Below are 6,678 nucleotides of genomic sequence, written 5' to 3' on the forward strand. Positions count from 1 at the left end.
GTGGGAAGGGGCATGATTCATTTGTACAAATTGCTGAGAATGGTTAGAAAGTTGGTAAAGAGGGATAATCGAACAAGTGAACTAGGAAAGTTTCCGAGAGCACTGCAGTATTTGCGTGTAGAAATGCGAAAGCCTGAGTGTTGCGGCTTCACACGGTACATCGCGCGCCCCTCGTTGAACACAACTAGCGTTCCAGTTAAAGCATCTAAGGTAACCGGCATTCTATAATGTTTCTACAGGAAAGGAAAAGCGCAGTATCTGTCTCTTGCAGTATCCCTGAATAGGAAAATTCAGTTAATTTGGACACCCGCTCATGCTGACAAGCAACTGCCAGAGCTCTCTACTTCCGCGTAGGCGTCGAGCCCCTCGAACACAGGGCATACAACGAGCGTCTGCAAAACTACGAGGAAATCATAGATCATTGCAAAATGAGACGTAGACTGGTACCCCTCTCCAGATGTTAGCCTAAACAATATAGAAACTGTCGCATATAGGCGGCTACAAACTAATACTTTCATGAACCTGCTATGGGCATTTCACGCGTTAGCAGACCTCAGGGGCAACGATCATTGCAAGTACTGTGGGGCGAGTGAGACCCTCGACTGCATAATTTGGGACAGCCTAGAATCCCCAGGTATATATAACTAGTAGAGAAACATCGGAAACCCTGCTACGAAGCGCGGACCCTGCTATCCAGCGACGCATCATCCAACTGGCGGAAGAGGCCTCAACAAGCCAAGGGCTACCTGCGAGCATCTAATCCGCGGGCGTACAACCCCGTCTCTCCCGGAATGCGTACCGGGGAAGGGGAAGAGGAGGCCTTTTTCAGATGGAAATAAAAGTTGTCCTATCAACGACCAACCGCTCGGAGACAGAGAGAAAACTTTATTGTCCACTGGTGTGGGCCGCAAAGCCAGGCCAGGCACGGCCTCACTGCACTATAGATGTTTGACAGTTTCTGTCGCTGCAGCACATCCGCGGCACACGTGATGGTGGTCTTCTGTCCATGTGGGTCCGTCGATCGCTGTAAGGCCTCCCAGGTGGAGAGCTTCGAGCCCGGCGGGGGAGGATCAGTAGGCACTCCATCAGGATATCTATTAGGGTAGCGGTGGGATGAAAGCACAAGGAACATAATGGGGTGAAGGCACTGGATGCATGAGGGATGGTAAGTAGCGCGTGGGGAAAGTTCGGGTCTGCAGGCGTCGCCACAAGGCTTGGTGGTGGATGGTGAGGTGAGGGATGAGTGGGGTGGAGGGCAGATCAGATCGCTCGGCTTGATTGGCCTGCGTCAGCTCACTGAAGGTATGCATGTGCTCCCACGAGTCGTCCAGGCCCGAGTCCGCCGCCGTCCGGTTTAAAGTCCTCGGGCGTGGGGCATTGGCGGCCTCAATGCCAAGATTTCCTGAGTGCACAGACACCCAGAGCAGCTCCACATGGCGGGACGGTTTAGGAGAAACCGATTCCAGCATGCGGTAGGCGGTTTCATGGATCCTGCCTCAGGAGAAATTTAGCAAACGCATTTTTGGAATCGGAAAGAATGTACCGAGTTTCACTCTGGGCAATGGCAGCAGATATTGCAGCCTCCTCTGCTGATTCTAGAGTGGAGGTGGGTGGGTTGGAGACAGATATTAGTGGGCACTCCGTGTTATCCACAACCGCCACTGCAAACCACGTTTCGGCGCAAGCCGCGTCCACCCATGCGGCGTCCTCCTCGGAACCGTACTAATAGTGGAGGGCGCGTACACGGCCGCTCTGCGTGCGGCGTGGTAATAGGGATGTGTGTTTCGTAGGAGGGGTTTGGCTAGGAGGTTGCAGAGTATGGGAGCATTAGGGAGGCGGAGAAGCTAGGGGTGGTTGGCGGATATTTACATACGCAGTCTATCAAGTATGTGTGTATGTGTCTACCCGTAGCAGTTTTACTGAGCCATAGGTATTAAACTTGTCTGTGAGTTTCAGCGAGCTAGTGTATAGTGTTATGGAGTTCTAGTTGTGGGAGTTTCGAGGTTCGTGCATGGGGAGGGAGATGAGAGAGGTTTTGCATCATTTCCTGAGGAGGACTTCTAAACTGTCTATTTCCATGCGGTATAGTTTTAGATATAAAACTGTATAAAGAAGCGGCTCAGTAAAAAGGCGTAGGTTAGGCGGCAGATGTCACCTTCTTTTAGTTGAGACGCGCCGGATGAGGTTTGCCAGTGCAGTTGCGCTTTTAAGCTTTTTGATAGTGAAACTATTGTGTCCGGTGTTTTTAAAGTCGAGCCCAAGGATACCTATGATGTTTACCTCGCGCATAAGCTGGCTCTCCAAAGTTATGTCGATGGATGTTGTAGGGAGGGTGCAAGGGGAGGCCAATGTATCTGAGTGGCTGCCTGCTGGAGATTGTCTTTTATTTGCCCATCATTTTCCATGGTGATCCATAGGTTGATTTCATCGGCGTAGAATGTGTGTCGGAGGTTCGGTAAGTATTTGAGAGAAGCAGCAAGTGGGATGATGACGACGTTGAATAGGAATGGCGATAGTACAGAGCCTTGCGGGGTACCGACTCCCTGGAGTTAAATTAAAATTGGTTCACAGGAAGGAAAAGGCGCAGTAACTGTCACACTTGCTCGGTGGACACCCGAACCGCGCCGTAAGGGAAGGGAGGAAGGTGGGAATGAAAGTGGAAAGAGAGAAAGAGGAGCCGTAGTGGAGGGCTACGGAGTAATTTCGACCACCTGGGGATCTTTAACGTGCGCTGACATCGCACAGCACACGGACGCCACTTCCCTGGAGTGTGTAGGAGGAGGAGGTGGGGGCCTATATGAACCTCCGTGATACGGTTGGTAAGGAAGGCGCGGATGTAAGAATGCATTTTATGACCAGTATTTAGCGGCGAAGTGCAGTTATGATGGCGGTGAGGTGGATGTTATCAAAAGCCTTGGAGAGGGATAATAAGGGGAGTATAGCTTAAACGTGGGCTGGGATAGTGCGGTCGAGGACGCCGTGCGTGATTTGCAACATCGCGTCTCGTGCGTTAAAGTGGGGACGGAAACCGATATTGCCGTAATCTGAGAAACTTTTATTAAAAACATGACGGAGGAGGAGGACAAAAAGCCGGAATAGCAGCTTGACGAAACACCGAGCCCTCATGTGCTTCCGGACAGCAATTGGGTAGAGAGAAAACAAATTGACAACCCATTGAGAAAAAGCAGATATTGTGGAAACAATTTAACGGTTAGGTTTCTTGGCTCCCTATAATACGCAGATTTGACGGCGATTCGCAAATCAAAAACTTATCGCAACGAACTGTAAGACAGCAAAATCTGAAAAAGAGTAAAGAACAAAACATTTTACACAATAGCTTTTTCAGGTACAAAAACTGCATGCTAAAGGAAGATTCAGATGTAGTTTACCATTACGGAGCAATTGCAATAATTGGAAAACAAGAATTTGTCAAGTGAAGTTGGCAGAATGTCCGTTGGTGATTGAAGTCCGTAATTAGTTATCGGATATTATGCTGGTCAGTATGCATGTTGTCTTCTTATCTGGCACTGGTTAACTAGTAGGATAGTTATATTGTGAGCCTTCTGTGGACCTTCTTTCATTTGTACATGCCATGATCTTCTTCTTTCATTTGTACATACCATCATCATCGTCCCGCGGCGCCGGCTCCGGCGCGCGCCTGGGTTCGTGATCGGATTAAAACGCAAGACAAGGCTTGGCTGTCCTTGCCGTTACGACCTCGCCGTCTCGACCTAGCCTTCTTTTACAATATTTATTATATGATTGACGTCGCAGGGAAGCTGTATATCTAAATGTCAGGAACTCAGTACTCACAGAAACCAACTATTGGCATAAATGTATGCTTGTAAAAATCACATTTGTGCCTCACATAAGTATTAGACATTAGTTATAACTCTGATGCACTATTTCGTCAAGACAAAACTTTCTGAGTATTATTCTATATTGTGTTATACCACAACAATCGGCAATATCTGAAATCCGATTTCAATAGTGCATGATGCAGGATAAGCATTGCTTTGGAAAGCAGTATCCATTGCCATCTCTTAATTAACCATACAGCTCCAGATAACTTCACTCGGCGTCTTTACTGTAGTGATTATTTAACTTTGATTGTCAGTTGAGAATAAGCTCGTACAAAGAGAGGACTGGTCAATATAGCCATCCTGGTAAATGACCGCGCAGCGCCCACATTTACTGGAGCATTTCCGATCTAGGCATCGGTTAGAATTACGTCGTCATCTAAGACAATGCACTTCCATATCTATGAAGAAGAGCACTACAAATTGAAGCGGCAAACGAAATCGAATGTAAAATTTCGGAATTATTCTCTCACATATGGCAACGTTTTAAAAGAAAGGCATAATTACAAAGCTTCCGTAGTATCCAACAGGTAGAAAAGCACAGAAGTAGGAAAACCGTGCTTTATCATTCGTTTTCTTTGATCCATTCTTTTTTACAAGTAAGCCTAGAGGCAGCGGAAGGAAGTTATATAGCTGTTGGGATAAGACCAGATACCAACCATTTTCAAAACCTCTTTGAATAATATTTCTGCTTATCCCCTGTTAGCGAATGTGGGGCATCGGTGGTAATTTCAGTATCCTTCTTAACGAGGATGATTGAATCATTTTGTCCATTATCTACGCTGGATCTGCCTGCCGTTAAAAGGGCCCTCCAACGCCTCCGGAGCATTGCTCATAAACTACCTCAGTCGCTAAATTATGCTGCGGTGCACTTATTATAAAGCAATTATAAAGATCACAATTCTGATTGAAGACTTTAGCGATTGTGAAACCATCTAACAAACCACAGAAGTTTGCAAGGTCGAGCTAATTCAATAAATCAAGGAGTGCTCTGAAGGTGACCCTTGCCATTGCAAATGTGATTCGGTCTTAAGCAAAGAAACTCCTGCATATTGGGAAAAAGGTTCATCCTATACTGAAATAGCGTAATATATCATGCAGGCTAACTACTATTTCTCAATGGCAAACGGTAACGTCCGCTCCGTTACAAACAGGAATTATATTTTCACAAAGGAGGTCTAGAGTCTCGCGGCGGGAAACAAGCTGACGCAGGGAAAACAACTCCACAAGTGCGTTCGAGGTGCTGAAGCACCGCTGCTTGGCAAAGGTAGCTTCAGTTGCAGACGGCTATGCAAATAGCTTGGCTTTTCCCCTTTCGGGGATATCGCCTTTCTTTGCCGTTCGCCAGAGGTGGCCGGATCCGGGTCTTTCTTGTATTGGGCTAACATATCTGGAAGCCATTGGATCGCCACACAGCTAATGAAGCTCAGAACTGTTATAGCGATACTCAGGGCTAACACGTGGTGGTCGTTAGGGAAAGCGCTGATCACAGTGGCCAGGAGAGCTCCCACGCGGCCAATCGAATACGAAAGGCAGAATCCACAGCTTCGTACTGCAGTGGGAAACTCATCTGTATAGGCGTAGTTGACGCACTCTGGAGCAATCGTGGCGCTGAAGACCGTAAGTGTTGATAGCGGCATCGCGATGCTCGAATCCAAAGCGTGGGAGACTGTCTGAAAGACGCTGCAAACAACAGCGCCAGCAAAGCGAACAAGGTTGCCCTTTGGCCTCGATTATTATGCCGAAGTAGACCGTGATGAGTACCGTGATTTTGAGCGGATGTGCCAATACTTCCCCGTGGCCTTCCAAACTAATACGAACCATGCGTGCACCATAGTAAGCAAAGCTCACTCCAAACCAAGGCACAAATATAAATAGGGCGTAACGGGAAAAGGCAGCCGCGTGACAGAGGCGCTCTGAGATCCCTGGGTTCAGATCGAAGGTTGTGTGAAGCTTTTCCAGCCGTTGCAGGAGAGCTCGTAATGTTGATCTGGTTTCAGCAGCATCGACGCCGTAGGTCATAGCTGCATGCAGCATGGTGTGCTCACCCTGATGATATTTCCATGGGGAAAGCTGCCAGAAGGGAGACTCATTCATTGCGTAGCGCCATGCCAGCACGATTGCCGTGTGCGAGACGAGTACCGCTTGCGAAAGTCTCCAGGAAGGATGAAGCGGCAACAGCAGGGAATTAATTGCAGGCAGTACTGCGCCACCGATACTGCCGGCGAGAAGCATGTAGAGGGCCCGATGTCCGCTTTCGGCCACTTCGTAGAGGACGTTGGTTTCACTCGCTGCGCGCGATACGACAAATTGGGTGATGAGAAAGGCACCGAAGGCATGAGTCGAAGCAGCGGCCATGCTGGCGAGCAGCTTGTAGGCGGAGCTCGCCAGCATGACTGACCTGCGCCCCTTTAGGTGAGCCATTACGCCAGCCAGAGGCAACAGACGCAGTAATCCCGACGTGTACATGGATTTGGAAACAGAGAGCATCCAACTGTTCTCGCACACGAGGTCCAACATGCTGACTATGCAGTTGCCGACGTCCGCATTGTCGTAATGCCAACGATGACAGGTAATTTCGTGGCGCTCTTCTTCGCTGTCATCCTTAGAAAAAGCAAAACAAAACAAAAAGGATGCAAGCAAGTGGTGCTGAAAGAAGGATGCTGGGTAATGTAGAAAAATGCACCATAAATATGGGCAAACATTAGGAGGACTTATATCAGGGTACACTCAACTAATGTGGGCGAATGGAAAATGAGAGTGGTTGCGGGTATACAAAAGATATAAACTTTCACTACTTGGCGCCTAAATCGAGAAG

This window comes from Amblyomma maculatum, chromosome 3 (assembly GCF_055883805.1).
Source record: "Amblyomma maculatum isolate TAMU_Amacu chromosome 3, ASM5588380v1, whole genome shotgun sequence".
NCBI classification, from domain to species: domain Eukaryota; kingdom Metazoa; phylum Arthropoda; class Arachnida; order Ixodida; family Ixodidae; genus Amblyomma; species Amblyomma maculatum.